The sequence below is a fragment of the Octopus sinensis genome, linkage group LG3 (genome assembly GCF_006345805.1).
Source record: "Octopus sinensis linkage group LG3, ASM634580v1, whole genome shotgun sequence".
In the NCBI taxonomy this organism is placed as follows: domain Eukaryota; kingdom Metazoa; phylum Mollusca; class Cephalopoda; order Octopoda; family Octopodidae; genus Octopus; species Octopus sinensis.
In genome coordinates this window covers 142137522-142161990 of record NC_042999.1, presented here as the reverse complement: position 1 = coordinate 142161990, position 24469 = coordinate 142137522, and the positions used below count along the sequence as shown (strand labels likewise).

Below are 24469 nucleotides of genomic sequence, written 5' to 3'. Positions count from 1 at the left end.
CAAACATAGATACATACATGCATACAAACATACATACATACAAACATACATACATACATACATACATACATACATACATACATACATACATACATACATGCATACATACATACATTTAAACATATGTATATTGTATAATGATGGGCTTACATTTCAATGCAAACATGTGCGCATAATTTCTTGCATACTGAAAATTATAATTCATAGAGTAAGTTGCGAAACGACCGTAATGCAAATTACTTGATTAAATAAATATACATTCAGTTCTGAAACATTCTGACTTACTTTGTGCGTGCGCGCGTGTGTGCGTGCGTGCGTATGTATGTATATGTTTCGCGAACGCTACACCCATTTCTCTTTCCAGAAATACAAAAATATGTCAGAAAAATAAACAGAAAGAAAGTCTAGTCTCTACCCTTTCACAATAATCTTAAGAATTTTCTCCAAGGGCTTAACACTCTAAAAAAAGAAAGTAAAACAAGAACGAGAGAAAAAGAAAAGAGGAAAAGAAACGGAATAACTATGAATATATGGGAACGAAGGAAGTTCTATAACAGGATAAGAAATTGACCAATTAGCCTGAAATAGTGGTCGTTATGTGCTCAACGTTATGTAAACAAGAACTAGTAATAATGCTGAATATAAATGCTGTAACTCCAGTAACCGACTTTAACGGAGAAAACATCTGTCACTTGACAGATACTCTTTTGTGTAAGAAGACTAATGTGCAGCCTTGAAATTCTAGTGTATTTTTTAAAACTTTCTTTCTGTGGTACATTCCATTAACTGTCATGACCTCAAATTGGAAGAGTGTAATAGCTTTGTTTCTTTATTATCGGTTAGTTTAAGGGAGAGCTAACGTGGCGGGTAGTATCTGTGTAACTTAGCTGAAAATTAAAATAAATATGGTTGATTATTTTGAGTTTGAACGTTTGTGAATCGATTGATGAGAGTAAGAAAGTAAAGAATATGGGTGGGAAAGCAAGTTCCAGAAGGTTGCTATCCAGGGAGGTAAGATTGAGTAAAAGTGAATAGTTTGGGATGTGGAGGGTAAAGAGAGAGTAAAAAGGAAGAGGGGTAGATACGATTAAATAGGGAGGGTCTAGCCGGAGGGGGTATGTAGCTAGCTCCTTCAGAGGAGCAAACACTGTTGGTTGTTACAGTAAAAGAAATATTGAGATCATCTGTGTACAAAAGATTGTACTCTAAAATACATTTCGACATAAAAATAATGATTTCCGAAATTGACGCAAGACAATGAGCAATTTTAAAATTGACATAACCTATATTTTATCAACAGTGTGGGATGGAAAAGAATTAAAAAACACTTACAAAGTGTCATTGCTATGCATCACGAGATACTTCAGTTATCATTAAACCGCCTTTAGCAAAGCGTTAAAATATGTATCTCTAGGGGTCCGAACAAAAGCCCCCCCGCCAAAAGCCCCTCCGCCAAAAGCCCCCTAGGACAAAATCCCCATGGTTACATTTTTCGTTTTTAGAATTTTTAGTTGAATGTATCGTCTCCAGAATTTTTTTTATTTTTACTTGTTGCAGTTATTAGACTGCGGGTGGCCATGCTGTGGCACCACCTTGAAGAATTTTTAGATGGCTGTATGGAACCCAGCATGGCCGACCGCAATCTAATAACTGTTACAAGTAAAAAGAAGAAAAAAATTCTAGGGGCGATACGTTTAACTAAAAATTCTTGAAGGCTGTGCCGCAGCATGGCTGCAGTCTAATGACTGAAACAAGTAAAAGGTGAAAAAACCGAAAAAAATAATAATCAGAAAATATAACCGTGGGGCTTTTTTCCACTTTCACACCTTAACTATGGGGCTTTTGTCCGAGGCACTTTCGTCCTGGGGGGACTTTTGTCCTACACTAGTATCTCTAACATATGTACAAAGCTAGAATACCAATGTTTATTTTTTTGGCTTAAATTACTCTTGATCCCTAGAACTCACGGTGACCGGTAATAAAGTCACAGTAATAGAGTCACAATTTTGGCTAGGAAAAAAAGGACAGACAAATGGAATCCGGACAAAACCTCCCTAGGACAGAAGCCCATCGGACAACCCCCACCCCCTGGACAAAACCCCTGTGACTTTTTTTCCTGTAACTTTTTCCTTTTTTTTTTACCTGGATTCGGATTCACAAGACCGCTTGCCTGGTTTCCATAGGGTATAAATGACTGAAATCACAACATTCTCTTGAATGGCACACCAGCTCATTGCAGTGCTCAAGGCCAGCAATTTTTGAGAAGAGGGGCAAGTTGATTATAACGACCCCTAGTACTTGACTGGTATTTTATTTTATCGACCCTGAAGGGATGAAAGGCAAGTCGACCGCGGCGGTGAGAGTTGAACTCAAAATGTACAGAACTGGAAGAAATGCCGCTGAGCATTTTGTCCTCGGTGCTAATGATTCTTATTTCTTTATTGCCCACAAAGGGCTAAACATAGAGGGGACAAACAAGGACAAAGGGATTAAGTCGATTACATCGACCCCAGTTCGTAACTGGTATTTAATTTATCGACCCCGAAAGGATGAAAGGCAAAGCCAACCTCGGCGGAATTTGAGCTCAGAACGTAACGACAAACGAAATACCTATTTCTTTACCACCCACAAGGGGCTAAACACAGAGAGGACAAACAAGGACAGACAAACGGATTAAGTCGATTACATCGACCCCAGTTCGTAACTGGTATTTAATTTATCGACCCCGAAAGGATGAAAGGCAAAGCCAACCTCGGCGGAATTTGAGCTCAGAACGTAACGACAAACGAAATACCTATTTCTTTACCACCCACAAGGGGCTAAACACAGAGAGGACAAACAAGGACAGACAAACGGATTAAGTCGATTATATCGACCCCAGTGCGTAACTGGTACTTATTTAATCGACCCCGAAAGGATGAAAGGCAAAGTCGACCTCGGCGGAATTTGAACTTAGAACGTAGCGGCAGACGAAATACAGCTACGCATTTCGCCCGGTGTGCTAACGTTTCTGCTAGCTCGCCGCCTTAGGGCGAGAGAAATACAATTAATCATATTGGTTTCAAATTTTGACAAATTTTGAGCGAGGGGTTAAGTCGATTACATCGACAATAGTACTTAACTGGTACTTATTTTATCGGCCTCGAAAGAAATCAAAGGCAAATTCGATCCCGGCAGAAAACTGAACTCAGAACGCAAAGACGGACGAAATGCCACTAAGCCAACAATTCTGCTAGCTCGCCGCTCTAAGAAATACAATTAATTACATTGACACTATGTTTTTCAAAAGTACTTATTTATCCAGAAAGGTAAAGAGAAGAGACAACACTCAGAAATGATGTTAAGTTTGGCGGTCGCGGAATAATTTTTTCTCTAGCGCTGTGCTACGGCTAATGTATTTTGTCGAGGGGACAGGGTACGACTGTCTTTTTAGTACAGTGTTTTTGGTGTAAATGCAGCACGGGTGAATGGCTAAGCAGTTCGCTTCGTAACCACAAGGTCCTAGGTTCAATTCCACTGCATAGCTTCTAGGGCAAATGTCATTTTCTCCAGCCTCGGATCGACCCATGCCTTGTGAATAAAATTGGATAGAGAAAAACTGTACCGAAGCCCACCAGAAGGTTTATACCTGTTATCAAAAGGTACGTACTGGTCACACAGACTCTACTTGAGAATATATTCAGGATACACGTGTCTGTGAATGCTAAATCACAAACACGTTATTTCAAGGGTAGATAATTCAGTTGATCGTACAATAGAATCCACTGTTTTTGGTTTTACATTTTCCTTTTTTACACAAACAGACGTAACTCGACGTACCGTAGTCGAGAGGCGAGCTTCTTAACAACGCAGCTACAGTTAAACATATATCTATATATATAAAACTCTAGTTGTGTGAGTGTCTGTCCCCTTCGATTTAGATTCCTAACTCCTCCCACATTTTGCGGTGCAGTTTAACCAAATTCGGGTATCTTATAGTCGTGATTCATATCGAGCCCGTCTGACTATTAGCGCGCGTCAACGATGAGTCTACGATTTTAAAAATAATTTAACATCCTTTTTTATTCCATTTTAATGCATAAAATGCATCGTGTGTCGATGGCGGCGGAGTTGGCGTCCACGCTCACAGCTGCACCTGTTTGCTTCTCCCCCTTCCCTCCCTCGTGAAGCTGTGGGGAACGGAGTGTAAAGAAATCAACGTCGTAATGCGTTGTGAAGGAAGCCAGCGTTCTTTTAGAACAACGACTTCATGGCTTGAAGACACCAAAACAAAAATGGCTAAGAAAGCCCGAATTTATAAGGGAAGTAACTCTCTAAAAATGCTTATATAGTTATTTCCCTTACAAACCCGAGCAACGCCGGGCGATACTGCTAGTATATGTATAAAACTCTAGTTGTGTGAGTGTCTGTCACCTTCGATTTAGATTCCTAACTACTCCCACATTTTGCGGTGCAGTTTAACCAAATTCGGGTATCTTATAGTCGTGATTCATATCGAGCCCGTCTGACTATTAGCGCGCGTCAACGATGAGTCTACGATTTTAAAAATAATTTAACATAATTTTTTATTCCATTTTAATGCATATTTTTTCGTGTGTCGATGGCACGCAGTTGGCGTCCATGGTCATACCTGCACCTGTTTGCTTCTCCCCCTTCTTCCCTCCCTCGTGAAGCTGTGGGGAAGGGAGTGTAAGGAAATCAACGTCGTAAAGCGTTGTCAAGGAGACCAGCGTTCTTTTAGAACAACGACTTCATGGCTTGAAGACACCAAAACAGAAATGGCTAAGAAAGCCCGAATTGGCGTCTATAAGGGAAGTAACTCTCTAAAAATGCTTATATAGTTATTTCCCTTACAAACCCGAGCAACGCCGGGCGATACTGCTAGTATATATATATATATATATATATATAAATTAAGTACCAGTTACGCACTGGGGTCAATGTAATCGACTAAATCCCTTTGTCTGTCCTTGTTTCTCTCCTCTGTGTTTAGCCCCTTGTGGTCAATAAAGAAATAAGAAATAGGCAATAAGAAGCTTGCTTCCCAAGCACATGATTCCAGGTTCAGTCCCACTTCGTGGCAACTTGGGCAAGTGTCTTTTGCTATAGCCTTGGGCCAACCAAAGCCTTGTGAGTGGATTTGGTTGAAGGAAACTGAAAGAAGCTCGTTGGTAGGCAGAAACTGAAAGAAATGGAAGGTGGCAGAAACGTTAGCACTCCGGGCGAAATGCTTAGCGGTATTTCGTCTGCCGTTACGTTCTGAGTTCAAATTCCACCGAGGTCGACTGTGCCTTTCATCCTTTCAGGGTCGATAAATTAAGTACCAGTTACGCACTGGGGTCGATGTAGACAACTTAATGCCTATGTCTGTCCTTGTTTGTCCCCTCTATGTTTAGTCCCTTGTAGGTAATAAAGAAATCGGTATTTCATCTTGCCTTTCATCCTTTCGGGGTCGATAAATTAAGTACCAGTTACGCACTGGGGTCGATGTAGTCAACTTAATGCCTATGTCTGTCCTTGTTTGTCCCCTCTATGTTTAGCCCCTTGTGGGTAATAAAAAAATAGGTATTTCATCTTGCCTTTCATCCTTTCAGGGGTCGATAAATTAAGTACCAATTATGCACTGGGTTCTGTGTAATCGACTTAATGCCTATGTCTGTCCTTGTTTGTCCCCTCTATGTTTAGCCCCTTGTGGGTAGTAAAGAAATAGGTATTTCATCTTGCCTTTCATCCTTTCGGGTGTCGATGAATTAAGTATCAGTTGCGTCCTGGGATCGATCTAAGCGACTGGCTCCCTCTCCAATAATTTCGGGCCTTGTGCCTAGAGTAGAAAAGATTATTTGTCAAATCTATGAAATGGTTGTCTTCGGTATCTGATTTCTCATACCATTTCGGCTTCCCTCCACCAAACATTCCAACCCCAGCAGCAAATAGACTGACTTCCTCTAGTGCAGTTAACCTCCTTTTTGTTTTAGCATGTGGAAATATTTACTCTAAATACTTGTTATTTGTTTGTTGTTTTTATTTATTTTATTTTATTTTATTTTCTTCCATTTAAGGGCTCTTTACTCTCTTACTCTTTTACTTGTTTCAGTCATTTGACTGCGGCCATGCTGGAGCACCGCCTTTAGTCGAGCAAATCGTCCCCGGGACTTATTCTTTTGTAAGCCCAGTACTTATTCTATCGGTCTCTTTTTGCCGAACCGCTAAGTAACGGGGACGTAAACACACCAGCATCGGTTGTCAAGGAACGCTAAGGGAACAAACACATACATATATATACATATATACGACGGGCTTCTTTCAGTTTCCGTCTACCAAATCCAATCACAAGGCAATCGGGGCTATAGTAGAAGACACTTGCCCAAGGTGCCACGCAGTGGGACTGAACCCGGAACCATGTGGTTGCTAAGCAAGCTACTTACCACACAGCCACTCTTGCGCCTATATGTTTATTTTATTTTATTTTATTTCATTCCATTTAAGGACTATTTCGTTTTTGGTTTTTTTTTTTTTTGCAGTTTAAATAGTTTTTCAATACAAAACGGAAAATCCCATGTAATTAAAGAATTCAGTTGTAAATTGATAAAGCTGTAAAGGTTATATATACGGGTGTAGTCTTGATTAGAAGACAGACAGAAAGATTGACACTGACAGACAGACAGACAGACAGACAGGCTGGCTGGCAAAGAGACACAATCTACAGGCATAAAACCACACACATGTACGGCCCATACTCAGATGCATATAACCCCCCATACACACATACAGACACATGAACATGGATACAAACATACAGAGAGGCAAATGTACATACATACACATACATGCATACATATGCAAATGCATATATATATATATAAAGGGAAAGTTTACGAAAAAAACAACAAAAGACGAAGGCAGGTGGTGTACAAAACAAACAGATGTATTAGTATAACGCTCAGGAATAGAAAAAGTCTTTTACGTTTCGAGCCTACGCTCTTCTACAGAAAGATACACAGAAAAAAAACAAGGAGAGAAAAAAATGTGTGTAGTAGCTAACGATTTATCATGGCGTCTATATATATATATATATATATATATATATATATATAATATATATATATATATATATAATATATATATATATATATATATATATATATATATGTATATATATTTATTTTATAGAAGGAGCTTCTACAGGACTAGAACTGTTTCATTCAAAACAGTTCTAGTCCTGTAGAAGCTCCTTCTATAAAATAAATTAATTTACTCTGCTATGTATTGAGTACCTTATTTACTGTGGTTAACCCCGACTCAACCCGGGACCTACATATATATATATATATATATACATACACAGTTGAAACACTCCTGTCACAACCTGGGGCCTTGAAAACTGCTATAACGCATGAAAGTATACTAGTCCCTTAATATTTGATATTCAATATCAAGAAGAAGAAGAAGAAGAAGGAGAAGACCCCACCAGTCTTGCTTGGTGAGGTGGGTGCTTGTTGAACACCCTGCGGGACAAAAATAGGACATACATACATACATACATACATACACATAAACATACATGCAGACAAACATACACATGCATATACATACTCACACACATACATACATAAACATACATGCATACACACACATCCACCCACACACACACACACACACACACACACACACACACACACACACACACACACACACACAGCGTGAATGCCAAGCAGTACAGCAATTAAATTTCCAAATTTCTGGCAGAGTGAATTGCGTCATGGTGCCCAACGGACCCTACTATACTGTGTAGTCGACAAAATCAAAAGCAAGCAATGCGCATGCGCGAAATTAAAGCCGTAAAATGGTGACAATTTACCCATTGCACCCTGTATATATGATATGAAGTGATGTAATATTATACATATTGTGTGTGTGTGTGTGTGTGTTAAATGAAATAGGATAACGCGGTCAAGGTAATTTGAGTTTCCTACAATCTTTATAAATAGAAAGGTGGTCATACAGTTGTTTCTGGGGCATAAATGATATTCCATCATCAGAGACGAGTTAAAGGAGCTGCAATAGAAGGAATTAGTAGAGTTCATGTAATAGAGAGAGGAGGGAGATAGATAGGAAGATAGATAGATAAATAGAGAGAGAGAGAGGGAGAGAGAGAGGAGATAGATAGATAGATAGATAGATAGATAGATAGATAGATAGATAGATAGATAGATAGATAGATAGATAGATAGATAGATAGGTAGGTAGGTAGATAGATAGATAGGTAGATAGATAGATAGGTAAATAGATTAGATAGATAGATAGATAGATAGATAGATAGATAGATAGATAGATAGATAGATAGATAGATAGATAGATAGATAGATAGATAATCTATATCTCCATCTATCTATATATACAAATTGAGATAGGGGTTGTAAGTGCAACCCTCCATGGGATAACATATATCCAATATACTGCTAGTGAAGTACCCAACAAAGTTAATAACATAAATGTTAAGAATTGCAATGCAATTAATCCATTTACTGTATTATATGGGCAAAGGTAAAATGATTTACCACAAATTAATAATACAAAATAAGAAAATGGAGAAATATATCTAAATCAATTATCAACTACCAGATAATACTCAATCACATAATTTATTAAACCACTGCATATTGTACTTATTGTATCATATTACTCCTTCATGTACACTGTTTTGTTCTATATTATTATGTTTGACCTTAATGTTCTTATGTAGTGGTTTAATAAAGTATATGATTGGGCATTATCTGGTAGTTGATTATTGATTTAGATATATTTCTCCATTTTCTTATTTTGTATATATATATATATATATATATATTATTAGAAGAAATGAGGTAATCAGAAGATCGGATGGTTCATATTTATAGATATTTATTTATATATTACATTTTTTACATATATATATCATATCATTCAGATATAATATATCAAATTAATTTGATTTGAAAACCCCAATAGAATAGGAGAAAGCGCTAATAATCTGAATGATATGATCTGAATGATATGATATATATATGTAAAAAATGTAATATATAAATAAATATCTATAAACATGAACCATCCGATCTTCTGATTACCTCATTTCTTCTAATATATAATACCTGTACATCATCTCCAAACCTTCCAATATATATATATATATATGGTGAGGGCGCGTGGCTTAGTGGTTAGGGCATTCGGCTCATGATCGTAAGGTTGTGAGTCGATTCCGGCGACGCGTGTGTCCTTGAGCAAGACACTTTATTTCACGTTGCTCCAGTCCACTCAGCTGGCAAAAATGAGTTGTACTTGTATTTCAAAGGGTCAGCCTTGTCACTCTCTGTGTCACGCTGATTATCCCCGAGAACTACGTTAAGGGTACACGTGTCTGTGGAATGCTCAGCCATTTGCACGTTAATTTCACGAGCAAGCTGTTCCGTTGATCGTATCAGCTGGGACCCTCGTCGTCGTAACCGGCGGAGTCTTTATATATATATATATATATGTGTGTGTTTGTGTGCCTGCGTTTGTCCTCCCAACATCGCTTGACAACCGATGCTGGTGTATTTACGTCCCCGTAACTTAGCGGTTCGGCAAAAGAATACCGATAGAATAAGTACTAGGCTTCCAAAGAATAAGTCCTGGGGGGGCGATTTGCTCGACTAAATGCGGTGTTCCAGCATGGCCACAGTCAAATGACTGAAAAAATTAAAAGAGTAAAGAGTATATCTTCTTTATATATAAAAGTAAGGTTGTGTGTCTGTCTCCTACGATTTAGATTCCTAACTATTCCCACATTTTGCGGTGCAGTTTAACCAAAACTGGGTATCTTATAGTCGTGATTCATATCGAGCCCTCCTGGGTATTAGCGCGCGTCTACGATGAGTCTACGATTTTTAAAATAATTTACCATCATTTTTTCCATTTTAATGCACTTTTCGCTATTATATAAGGGAAGTCACTCTCTAAAAACGTCTAAGATAAGTCAACGATTTAAAAAAAAAATTACCATCATTTTTTTTCCATTTTTAATGCATTTTTTTGCTATTTTTTGGCTATAACTCTCTAAAAATGCTTATATAGTTATTTCCCTTACAAACCCGAGCAACGCCGGGCGATACTGCTAGTATATATATAAAAGTGAAGTTGTGTGAGTGTCTGTCTCCTACGATTTAGATTCCTAACTACTCCCACATTTTGCGGTGCAGTTTAACCAAATTTGGGTATCTTATAGTCGTGATTCATATCGAGCCCGTCTGGGTATTAGCGCGCGTCTACGATGAGTCTACGATTTTTAAAATAATTTACCATAATTTTTTCCATTTTAACGCATATTTTTTCGTGTGTCGATGGCGGCGGAGCTGGCGTCCATGCTCACACCTGCACCTGTGTTTGCTTCTCCCCCTTCTTCCCTCCCTCGTGAAGCTGTGGGGAAGGGAGTGTAAGGAAATCAACGTCGTAAAGCGTTGTCAAGGAGACCAGCGTTCTTTTAGAACAATGACTTCATGGCTTGAAGACACCAAAACAGAAATGGCTAAGAAAGCCCGAAAGCAAATTCTACAAAAACGGGAAACACGCCACACAGGGAAGGTTTCCCGTGCAAATAATTTGCACAACCGAATGTTATAGTTGTTGCACAACTTTTACTTAAAAAGTATTATCCAAACACAAACTTTTGAAGGCAATATTGTATGGCGATGGTACTTGTGAAATATGGTAATGGATTTAGTAGCCAAAAGGAGAGAGCAGAGGCATAGTATGGTGGTGGTGGAGGCGGTGGTAGTGGCAGCGGTGGTGGTGGCGGTGGTGGCGGTGGTGGCGGTGGTGCTGGTAGTGGTGATGGTGGTTGTGGTCGTAGTGGTCGTCGTGTTTGTGGTGGTGGTGGTGGTGTTGTTGTTGTTGTTGGTGGTGGTGGGGGGTGGGGGTGGTGATGATGGTGGTGGTCATGGTCGTGGTGATGATGGTGGTGGTGGTGGTGGTCGTGGTGGTCTTCGTGATGGTGGTGGTGATGGTCATGGGCGTAGTGGTGGTGGTGGTCATGGTGGTAGTGGTGATGGTGTTGGTCGTGGTGGTAGTGGTGGTGGTGGCTGAAGCTGTCGTCTGGGTTCTTCCAATTTTTTCGTGTGTCGGTGGCGGCGTTGGCGTTCATGCTCGCACCTGCACCTGTGTAGCTCCTCCCCTTCTTCCCTTCCTCGTGAAACTGTGGGGAAGGCAGGGTAGGGAAATCAACGTCGTAAAGCGTTGTCAAGGAGACCAGCGTTCTTTTAGAACAACGACTTCATGGCTTGAAGTCGCCAAATCAGAAATCGCTAAAAAAGCTGAAACAGATCCACAAAAACGGCAAAAACCTCCACACAGGGCAGGTTTCCTGTGCAAACAATTTGCACAATCGAATGTTTTAGTTGTTGCACAAATCTTTATATATAAAAGTCAAGTTGTGTGTCTGTCTCCTACGATTTAGATTCCTAACTACTCCCACATTTTTTGCGGTGCAGTTTAACAAAAAACCGGGTATCTTATAGTCGTGATTCATATCGAGCCCTTCTGGGTATTAGCGCGCGTCTACGATGAGTCTACGATTTAAAAAAAAAATTACCATCATTTTTTCCATGTTAATGCATTTTTTCGCTATTATATAAGGGAAGTAACTCTCTAAAAATGTCTACGATGAGTCAACGATTAAAAAAAAAATTACCATAATTTTTTATTCCATTTTTAATGCTTTTTTTTGCTATTTTTTTGCTATAACTCTCTAAAAATGCTTATATAGTTATTTCCCTTACAAACCCGAGCAACGCCGGGAGATACCGCTAGTTTTATATAATGAAATAATAGGAATTATTACGAGGATATTGAATTAGATTTTTCTTTTCTCTCTTTCTTTCTTTTTCTTTTGGCGGGGGGTTATGTATGCAACTATAAAATTTATTTATTTCTTCGTCACTCTTTATTAATGATCTTTGGTGGCAAAAAAAAAAAAATGATTCACTGATGTCTGTCAAAAATTTCTCAAGAAACTCCTAAACATCGGTTTCCACCTTGGCTTGTGTTGGATTTTCTTTTAGCTAAGGTAGATTTTTTATTAATGATGGCAGTGTCTTCATCCGTTAAAAGGTATCGATCAAATAAGTGAGCATCTTCATATTTCAGCATCTAAAAACAAAAGTTCTCGGTAATAAAACTAGATCAATGGACCTCCTGTTTAGTGTTGCAGTTTGCGCTGCTTAGGTTAACCTGGCATACAGTCAAAGACGTTCTTCTCATCACTATACATTATGATAAGTACTTTTACTTTTAAGGCTATAGAGTATCACCTGAGGGAAATTTGGATGCTATTTCTATTAGGTCGATCCAAAACATAGGGGCTCACGATTACTTTAGTTAGGTCATGATTGCTTTACTTAAAAAAAAAACCTTAGTATTCCGTTAAAAAAAAGGCACACGGGCTTCATGTGTTTAAAAGTAAGAGGTCAGGAAAAGAATGCCCTAATATTTCGGTATTTAAAAAAGGAAAGTATTCGATCACGAAAATAAATAGATGGAACCTGGGCATCAATTTCGCTAAAAGGGTTTAATGTCTTACATACATAATATAGTCTGTTGAAAGACTTTCGTTAACGGAGATTATCAAAGTAATTAGAAGACAAAAGCTTCTATGAATATCTAAAATTTAAATATATATAAGCAAGGTAGATAAATTCAGTAAAATCAGTTGATCGAACATTTTAAACTAGAAAAATACTGTTAATTGAAGTGGATCTGCTCTTTAGAGTGAAAGCAACGGACATGCTTGGTGTTTATTAGACCTCCTCGGTGAAGCATAGTCTTTTTTTGGGGGGGGGGCAAGATTAAGAGAAAACAATCTGTGTGTGTGTGTGTGTGTGTGTGTGTGTGTGTGTACGTGCATGCGTGCGCGCTTGTGTATATACAGATAGGTATACATTTATACACACACATTTACGGAGGTTATTAAATTTCCAGTTCTCACTGCTTTCGCATTTTAGACATAGTGATTATGAGAGAAATTTTACATTTTTTCAGAAGGAAAGAGAATTTGGCAAATATAAAGCTATCTCGGGTGTTTTGTGTTATCTAGTTCAGGGCTTGCATTATCAATGAGTACCTTCCTTAGGGAGGTGAGCATTTAGTCGAAGTATTTTTAGACTTGCACTGCATCCATGGCAGACATGTAACTTTCAATGGCTATAAGTCTCCTCAACTATAAACAGATGCTATAAGAATGTAGGGATTTGCATTATTTTGTAACAAGAACCTTCAGTGGAAATATTATTAATATACTGACTTCTAAAATTCATGAAAGAATATCATTAATGTATTACAAAACAGAGAGTATCATGATATTATCTCTTAAAATCCTGACAGTGTAATATTCCCTGCGGTATTTAGTTGTCATTTTAAGTTCTAAGATCAAGTCCTGCCATTTAAGTTTACCTTTCCTTCTTCTGTAGTGGACATATTAAATATGTCAAGTACTTGAGTCAATTTAATTGATTATTCCGTTTCGCCAGAATATATGACTTGTGACAATGTTAAAAATCGATACCCGACTAAATAGTAGAGAATTTTTTTTAAATTCTTTTTGTCGGGACGCAAGGCTGTGCCCATGACCGTTCACAGGGCTCTCCGAGACTGGTTGAAGGAAAGTAATACCAAAACTTGACCAAGCCTGAATTCTTGCAACAGAATAGAGACTCTGCTAGAGACACTCAGTCGAAGTGTTAAACTGGGAGACAGATTAAGCCGGGGACGCTGGAACCGGCTGTGTGCTTAAGAAGATCGCTTCGTCATTATGTGGTTGGGCAAATATCTTTTTTGTTATATATATATATTCTTAGCCTAGCCTCGGGTGAAGTAAATCTTTGCAAACGAAATATAGTTGATTGAATCTGACCCGTTCTTGTTATTGAGTTATAAGACTTAATCCGACGCAAGTTTAACACCATTACTTGCTTCCTTAGTACCTTTAGTGGCGTCCACTATGTTTAAAATATTTGGGATAAGTCTAAAGACGACTCCGTACCTTCCTCAGATTACTCTGAAAGGCAACGCAAAAGGAAAATGCGTGCTGCTCTTTCTCTTCTTACTAAGCTTTTTTTCCCTCCCCAGAAAACGGACCAAATCGCATTACAGTATTTAGTTTGTAAATTATATTTTGCATGGTTCAAACGACTATATCTCACCTTCATTAATTTGTAATCTTGTGCAAATTTAAGAAATTGATATATTATTCTGTGCAACTAGTGAACCTCCGCGGTACGCAATAGACTAGGAATGGTTCCCAGCGATTCGGGACAATTTAGAATCCTAGTTCTGGCCACGACACTTCATCTTTAGAAGGAAGAATAGGGCTGACCTTGGGCATATTAGCTGTTATCTTTCATTAGGGTATCGTCAAGCAGGGATGATGATGTTGAGAGGGACAGTGATGTTATAAATGATAACAAGCAGGGTTGAGATTTTGGTCACGTTAGAGAGAAAGGGAAAATAAGAGAGTGAAGAGAGAAATAACAAACTACAGAGAGAGAAAGAGAGAGAGAGAGAGAGAGAGAGAGAGAGAGAGCGAAAAGATGAGATAAAAAGATAAAGACCGACAAACTGACAGACAGACAACATATATTCCAATCTCGTATCATGCTGTGTAAATATATACTGCAAGTATCAGGTTTCTAAGAACGCTCTCTCTTCTCATTCTCGCTGTCGCTCTCTCTCTCTCTCCCTCCCTCTCTTCCTCTCTCCCTCTTCTTTTTGTCTCTTATGCACATGCACGCAAAACCACTACCTATTTGTAATGCGGTGCGTGCGCGCAACACACACACACAGTAACAACTACTACAGCAATGAGCAAGATCTACTCTCACCATTCGAACCGTATAAGGCCTGCCAATCTGACAAACACGCTTTCCGAGAGAAGGAAGGAAGGAAAGAAAGAAAGAAAGAAGGAAAGAGTGATAGCCATAAAGGAAGAGGAAAGCAAGTAAGAACGTAAAATGAAGACATGATAACGATATCTGTCGGAATGTATTACAACACTGAATCTCGAGTTCGAATCCAGAAAGATGTCTCTGACTTTATATTTTCCGACTGTGTGCGTGCGTGTGTATGTATACATACATACATACATACATACATACATACATACATACATACATATATAAATACATACATACATACATATATATATATATATATATATATATATATATAATATATATATATTATACATATATATAAGATAATATTATATAATATATATATAATATATTATATACATATATATATATATATATATATAACATATATATATATATATATATATATATTATATATATATATAACATATATATACATATATATATATAATGCTATATATATATAATATATAATATATATATTATATATATATATATATATGTGTGTGTATATATATGTATATATATATGTCTATATATATATATGTATATATATATGTATATATGTATATATGTATATATGTATATATATATGGTATATATATATATATATATATATAATAGGAGAGGAAAAAATTCTAAGGCCGATGTATATATTCTTTCAATCCATATTAACGAAATTCTCCATGGTATACAAAGTACATACATAGATGCATTCATCTATATGTTATATATAAAAAATTTCTAAGAATTTATAAATACATAGATGTATACGAACATCTTTAAATATATAAAAATTCATACACATATAAAAATTTATGAACACATAAAAATTCATAAATATAAATATATAAAAAGTGTAAATCCACAAATGTACTTGCGAAGTCCGAATGAAGAGGGTGATAAAGCGGATGTCGTCTATATTGCCTAGTGTAAGACGCGAAAACAATGGTAACTTTCTAACTGGTTACATGCCATAACCAAGGATATATTTATTACCTGACATTAAAGTAAACACACACACACACACACACACACCACACACACACACACACACACCAATATTTATTCTAAGGGTCAATAATGTATCTTATAGATATTATCAAATAAAACGCTTTATATGTACATGTGTGTGTGTGTATGTGTGTGTGAGTATGTGTGTATATATGCATATAGATAGATATACACACACATGCATACACACACATACACACACACACACACACACACACACACACAACACACACACACACACGGAGGTTTATAATTTACCAAAATTCAGTGAGAGATGAAATATTTATTCTATTTGTTGACAGCTGTTTCATAATCTGTATCCAGCTACATGACCGACGTTAAGGCGTCCTACATACATATAAATATACAAATAGATGCACATATATAGTTGTGTTGTAACATAATGAATTAGATTTCTCGCCAGATCATTTTATGGGACGTAAATAGTTAGCTAGGTTGTCTATTAATTGCCTTGAGATATATTTATCAAGGTTGCACCCCCTTCCAGATGTCAGAATGCCCATTTTTATGAACATATTAAAACGAAAGTAGATAAGTAGATAAATATAATCAAATAAAACAAAATTAAGTAAAATCAAATTAAAGCAATTAGTTATCTACTTGGTTATCAAAATTTGGTCATAAACCACCAGAAAAAGTAAAAAATAAAGATAAAATTATAATAAAAAAAAGAATTATTAAGCTTTTGTTATATACAACTAAGTACCAATCTTCCTTGGCTGCCAGCAAATGTGCGCGCGCATATGATATATTTAGCAGTAATCTGTTTTGTATAAGTGTAAGTTCTTTGGCTACAGGGTTGGACAACAGCTGTGCTGATGACGCCTAGTGAGGCAGAAACTCGTAACCACGACTGTCTTATCTTCAGATAATTAGCCTGTCCTTTTCCTTAATGGCAGTCAACTTTGGAGAATTCTTGACTCATGAGATTGTCTTCCCTTCTAAAATGTAGCTGGTCTTAATCGTCATTTGATAATTATAATACATCCTCTTGAGGCGGAGATAATTCTAGTAAAGCAGAAGTTTATGTTGTATGATATTTAATATATCTATATTTATGTTGTCTGCCTGTCTCTGTCATATAACCGCAGACTTGCTTTTTTTATACTTTTCTTTCCTTCTCTCTGGACCTTCCCTCTCTTCTTTCTGACTAAGAGTCATGCTCGAAACGTCACACCTCTTCTTTTTTTCTATCTTAAACAGAGCGTCAACCTAATAATTCACTGTGCACGCCCTTTTGTCTTTTGTTGTTTTTGTTTTTATTCTTTTATTCTTTTTGTTTTATCTTCGATTTATATATATATATATATATAATCTTTTACTAGTTTTAGTATTTTAGCCATTAGACTACAGCCATACTAAGACACCGCGTTGAAAGGACTTAGTCGAATGAATCGACTCCCAGTACTTTCTTTTTTTTTAAGCCTGGTACGTATTCTATCGCTCTCTTTTGCCGAACCGCTAAGTTACGGGGGTGTCAAGCGGTGGTAGGAACAAACACAAACACACTAGCTCGCGCGCGCGCGCACACACACACACAGACACACACATATATACATATATACGACGAGCTTCTTTCAGTTTCCGGCTACTAAATCCACTCACAAGGCTTTGGTCGGCCCGAGGCTATAGTAGAAGACACTTGCCCAAAGTGCCATGCAGTGGGACTGGACCCGGAACCATGTGATTGGTAAGCAAGCTACTTACCACACAGCCACTCCTGTGCCTATATATATATATATACGACGGGCTTCTATCAGTTTCCGTCTACAAGACCCACTGATGATGCCTACTGTGGCAGAAACATGTATCCACGACTGTCTTATCTTCCCACAATAAGCCTGTTCTTTTAATGACAGTTAACTCTACCCAAAGTGCCATGCAATAGGACTGAACCCGAAACCATATGGTTGGAAGGAAGTAAGCTTCTTACCGCACTTCCACGCCTTCCTATATATGACGCGCAGCATTGTCACAGCCGAAAGGCTGAAACAAAATCACTTGTCCGCCAACAACTGAATTCTTTGATGACCAAACAAATCGGTGCCACTCAGTGTCAGGCTAATTTGCCATGACCATTTCCTTCCGTCTTTCTCAACTAGACTTCTTCACATATATTTTGTCTCTATAAACTGTACTTTTATAATTTCTTTTTTATACCGTTCATTCATTCTATTCTTGGTGAAACATTGACAGCTGGTGTTTGTGAGAATGAGCTTTCTTAAACATCTTTGTTTTGACAAGAGTGAGATTAGATGATGCTCACTGTAAGCAACAAGCGTGTCAAAGATTGTAATTGGCGAGAATACTTTCAGGATATAGCACCACCACCGTCTTTACTGCCACTACTACAAGTACTCTTAACATGCAGAATAATAATTCTAGAACTTACATGACCTCTCTAAATATATCAGCCCCTTCATATGTTCTTCCTTTGTTCTTCTCCTTTGCCAATTCTTCCTCCCTCTCCTCTCTCTCTCTCTCTCTCTCTCTCTCTCTCCTCTCTCTCTCTCTCTCTCTCTCTCAACAGTAATGGTCGAAATGAATCTGTGTGGGAGACGAGAGGCATTAGGCTGGCCACCAAGTTGAAGGTATACAAAGCACTTGTACAGCCAATGCTACTGTACGCCTGTGAGACTTCGACGGTTTATGAACGTTACGCCAAAAAGTTAAACCGCTCTCCCATGAAATGCCTTAGAAAGCTGTTGAAATTCATTTGGCAAGACAGGCACGGAGGTTCCCTCGCGAGCTGATTTGATAAACATTTATACACTGCTGAGGAGAGCGCGAGTCTGGTGGGCCGGTCACTTTGTTCGAATGTCTGACACACGACTCCGCAAGAGACTGCTTTACAGCGAGCTGATACAAGACAAGTGCACGCAAGCTGGACAAACAAAGCACTTCAAGGATACTCAAAGCCTTACTGAAGAGCTTTGAGATCAATTCCCGACTCCTGGGAAATGCTAGCACAAGACGCCCTACCTGGCGAAGCTGCACGGACAGTGGTGTTACCTCCCGCGAACATCACAGGATGCAGGGGCACAAAAAAAAAATGTGAACTTCGCAAGTCCAGAGCCAACAGTTCCAACAGACGACCAGTGCCCGACCTGCAGCAGAGCCTTCCAAGCATGCATCGGACTGACTGGCTACAGTCAGATACGCTGTGCCCCGTCTCCTCCCATGTAATGTTCTTGATCAGCGTTGACAACCACGGACAAACTAATAAATAATAATAATAGTCGAAATATATCGTACATAACTGGACTAGATGGTTTGAACACTATCATGGCTGAGTTCAAATCTCATTCAAATCTATGTTATCTTTTATCTGATAACAGAATTCTTCATCTTTTCAGTTTCATATCACGTTGCTTGTCTTATTTATTTCTGTCGTGTGTGGTTTCTGTCTAATTAAAACTTTTGTCCGTCTCCTCTCTAGTAAGACAGTCGATAGACAACTGGCTGCGCGATGAAATGCTTAAACGAAATTGGCGCTGCGGTGTGTTTTTGGCGAAAACAAGTAACTCTTGATAGCATAAAGGAAAAGGAAAAATAAGCTAGAATCCGAGGGAAATAGCAATGACCTAATAATTCATGGGATGCTGGCAGAACAGCGAGAACCCAAACAATAATGTTATAGCAGATTTGAACATGAATACCTGACTACTGTTGCTTTATATAAAAAAGAGCTCGTGCTCTGGTTAGATTATTTTCTACTCTATGCACAAAGCCCGAAATTTTGGGGGAGGGAGCCAGTCGATTAGATCGACCCCAGTACGCAACTGGTACTTAATTTATCGACCCCGAAAGGATGAAAGGCAAAGTCGACCTTGGCGGAATTTGAACTCAGAACGTATTGAGTAACCTTTCAGATATAAGCAAACATTATTATAGATACAAAGATATGTATATATTTCTATACACACACGTACGTATATATAACGATTACGTGTAGTCATACCAACTAGGTAGAATTATGTTTCGTTGAGGTCTAAGTGTAATAAACCAAAATATGTCTTGCTTTCATCAGTTGGTTTTAAAGATTAAATTCACTCCAGTACTGTTAATTATTTGGTGACCGGTGATAAACTCACAGGAAAAAGTCACAGTAATAAAGCCTCAAATTTGGTTAGGAAAAAAAATCACGATTAATTTATTGGATTGGGACCCCACCCGGACAACCATCCCCCCGGACAACCCTCCCCCTGGACACCCCCCCCCCTGGACAACCCCCTCGGACCCCCCACCCCCGGAAAACCCCTCTCCGGACAAAAGCCCCGTGACATTTTTTCCTGGATTCGAATTCTTTATATCAGTTAATTTCTTTGATTTCGATTTCAAGAATTCATAGAGGGAGGTTTTGTCTGCTAATTGCATGGATAATCTCAGATCATCTAACGTTTTCAGCTCCGCGTGTTACACATGTGACACCTCTCCGTATGTATATTTAGTATGCAGAGTACTCTCCTGGGGGTATTTTCCACGGGGAACAGAGACTGGTTTACAGACATAGAGAGAGGGGGTAGAGGGAGCAAGAGAGAGGGAGAAAGAGAGAAAGAAGTGGGGGAAGTAAGGAAAGAAAGTCAGACGGACAAGCAGATGCAGAGAAAGGTAGGACAACAGACTCTTCATATATGGAACTGAGACGAGAAAGATCTTAATGCAAGTACTTTTTGAAATATTCAAATGGGCCATGAAAACAGCAATCACTAACACACACACACACACACACACACACACACACACACACACATACAACATCAAGCAAAACAAAAGAAAAAAGAAAAAGAAAGAAAAGCAGCAATTTTTTTCTGGTTTACTTGGACGGTTTATTTTGTTTTAATTAGGGTGAAAGTATGAACGAAGAACAGGATGCAAAGTAAAGTAAAACGAAGAAAAAGAAAAACACGTCAAGCTGTTTCTTTCATGTAATTTCGGTTGCTCAAAGGAAGCTGTTGCTATGGTTACTTCTAACTGAACGTATTCTGTGATAGCAATTACTTATACTCATTATATATAAAATGAGTGTGACCTCTCACGCTTTGCTCGGTAGCAGATGTTCCTGTTAACGTTGTTCTTGTTGATGATGATGATTAATAACGATGATTAAAAAATAATATATACATTTATATATATATATATATAATATATATATATATATAATATATATATATATATATAATATATATATATAAAAGTATATTTATTCTTTTATTTGTTTCAGTTATTTGACTGCGGCCATGCTGGAGAACCGCCTTTAGTCGAGCAAATCGAGGATCCCAGGATTTATTCTTTGTAAACCTAGAACTTATTCTATCGTTTTCTGTTGCTGAACCGCTAAGTTACGGGGTCATAAACACAGACGCACAAATATATGCACACACATGCATATATATATATATATATATATATATATATGCTAGCTGGTGTACCCGGTAATTCCTGGGGGTAAAAATGTTCTATTGAAACGCCTTATTACTCTGATATAAGAAAGCAATTTCGTTATAACTGTCACAAAAGATGGAGTTAGCTAGCAACGCCACAAACAAACGCACACCGATTTTCCACATATGTAGTAGATATACGACGAGCTTCTTTCAGTTTCTGTCTATCAAATCCACTCACAAGGCTTCAGTTGGCCCGAGGCTATAGTAGAAGATACTTGCCCAAGGTGCCACACAGTGGGACTGAACCCGGAACCATGTGGTTGGTAAGCAAACTACTTACTACACAGCCATGTCTACGCCTGTGTGTGTGTGTGTGTGTGTGTGTGTGTGTGTGTGTGTATTCATAATTATATCAGTTAATGAACGACGCAAATGCATGAATTACTTAATCATCTTCATTAGCTTATAGTTGTTTCTGCTACAGGATGTTGTACAGGCACTCACTTTTAACTGCGATGTTTCTTATACCAGAAACAGCTGTAAGCTAAGAAAAGGTGGTTACCTCATTCATTAAGTGACATTATGCTGTACTCTCCTGACGCTTTACTCTAAAAAGCGTAAGCATAATATTATGGGCTACGTATGTTCCATAGCGAGTGGAACCCCAGAAGTAGTAAAATCTAAGCGAGGTGTATACCGCTGGCTACTCTTCAGGCCAAGGATACCTTGATTAGATTAAAGGTACATGTTGACAGGATGAAAGGCAAAGTCGACCTCGGCGGAATTTGAACTCAGAATGTAGCGACAGACGAAATACCACAAAGCATTTCGCCCAGGGCGCTAACGTTTCTGCCAGCTCGCCGCCTTTACTTTGGCAAAATATATAAAAGCCACATGACTAAAAAAATAATAAGCTCATCGCGTTCGATGCAAATTTCTTTTCGCATGCATGAGTAGAAGCATTCTGAATCCTTTCTGGTATTATTGAAGTAGCAAAGGATGATTGATAAAACACGTACTTCTGCAATCCGCCACTCTACTGACTGAGCTATGGCGAGAATCTTTTCTTTTGTTTCCTACTCTTGGCACAAGGCCTGAAAATTTTGCGGGAGGGTGTCAGTCGATTAGATCGACCCTAGTACGCAACTGGTACTTCATTTATCTACCACGAAAGGATGAAAGGCAAAGTGGACCTCGGCGGAATTTGAACGTAACGGCAGACGAAATACCTATTTCTTTACTACCCACAAGGGGCTAAACACAGAGAGGACAAACAAGGACAGACAAACGGATTAAGTCGATTATATCGACCCCAGTGCGTAATTGGTACTTAATTTATCGACCCCGAAAGGATGAAAGGCAAAGTCGACCTCGGCGGAATTTGAACTCAGAACGTGGCGGCAGGCGAAATACCGATAAGCATTTCGCCCGGCGTACTAACGTTTCTGCCTGCTCTGCGCCTTCTAAAACGTCGATTTGGTCGAGGCTGCTTGCAACAACAGCAAGAAAACATCCTTTTCTACTCTAGGCACAAAGCCCGAAATTTGAGGGAAGGGGGCCAGTTGATTAGATCGACCCCAGTATGTAACTGGTACTTAATTTATAGACCCCGAAGGGATGAAAGGCAAAGTCGACCTCGGCGGAATTTGAACTCGGAACATAAAGATAGACGAAATACCTATTTCTTTACTACCCACAAGGGGCTAAACATAGAGAGGACAAACAAGGACAGACAAACGGATTAAGTCGATTATATCGACCCCCAGTGCGTAACTGGTACTTATTTAATCGACCCCGAAAGGATGAAAGGCAAAGTTGACCTCGGCGGAATTTGAACTCAGAACGTAACGGCAGACGAAATACGGCTACGCATTTCGCCCGGCGTGCTAACGTTTCTGCCAGCTCGCCGCCTTTGAGCTATGGCGAGAATGAAAGTGTTTCTTAACATATTTAAGGAAATGTGAACACTAAAAAGTTAACAAGAAATAATTATGCGTTAAGAGAAAAAACACATTTGTTATGACTGATATTTGTATTTCCACAGACGTTAAAGTCGAACAAAATGTTTTACTGTATTTTTATAATCTTTAAATGATCTGAGTCAAAATCCCGCTGAAGTCAGCTTTACTAATTTCTCCTCATGTGGTGGATGAAATAAAGCATTAGTTAAATACTGGTATTAGTTTTATCGTAATAGTACCTTCCCTCAAAATTTAAGGCAGTGTGCCACTATTAGAAATTAACGCTATTTTAATTCATAAGGATAATAATAGTTTAAAAGTTTATCATTTTAAAGATATAAAGTGAAAAGAGCGAATACGCGGATAAGTTTAATTAGATATGACAGTCTAGTTAACATCAAGAGAATAAAATTTAATATATTAAAACGGATTCCATAATTGTCTCATATTTCACACCCATTTTTTCACCTAGTTAACGTCAAGTTTATGTTAGAATATAAACTGAAATGATAAATTATCTCGCGAATTTAATAACTTCGCTGGTATCATTTCAACGCGGCTTTCATTTGATTTCCCACCTGCCCCTCTCTCTCTCTCTCTCTCTCTCTCTCTCTCTCTCTCTGCATACACACACACTCATACACACAAACACACTTGTTTGTGAATGTGTGTGTAGTGCGTGCGTGCTCGTGTGTGGCAAGTACAATTACCGAACTATATTTAAATTTTAATCTACTTTGGCACAAATGGTTGTACGTATAAATCTTTACTGTGTCTATATGTAAATACATAAATATATATGCATATGCATACCTGTATATGTACGTGTATATGTACGCATACATATATGTATCTGAATATTTCTACGTATCTATGTATTGTTTTCGTCTGTTATAGGAAACTGTGCTCAACGAAATATATATATACTCCTATGAGACAATGTTGATGATCTAGAAGCTAACACTATGGAGAACATCCAGCAAATAGTTAACTTCATCCACCAAAGTATTAAAGTAACGATAGACAACCCTAGCAAGCACCCGAACTATAGGCTACCAGTTTTAGATATGGAACTCTGGCTGGAAACCGAGAACGGTAAGGTCTAGCTCATTCACTCCCGCTATGCCAAACCTATGACCTTTAAATA

The 24469-nt window shown here is 38.2% G+C and overlaps 2 long non-coding RNA genes across 2 annotated transcripts in view; one reads left to right on the top strand and one right to left on the bottom strand.

The window, feature by feature from the left end:
• LOC118762612 overlaps window positions 1-7029 on the top strand; it is a 17781-nt gene extending 10752 nt beyond the window's left edge. Inside the window, exon 3 of the long non-coding RNA XR_004998369.1 lies at window positions 7017-7029. This is a non-coding gene — a long non-coding RNA (uncharacterized LOC118762612). The remainder of the gene's footprint in view (window positions 1-7016) is intronic.
• Window positions 1-24469, bottom strand: part of LOC118762613 — a 134748-nt gene that overhangs the window by 108789 nt on the left and 1490 nt on the right. The window lies entirely within an intron of this gene.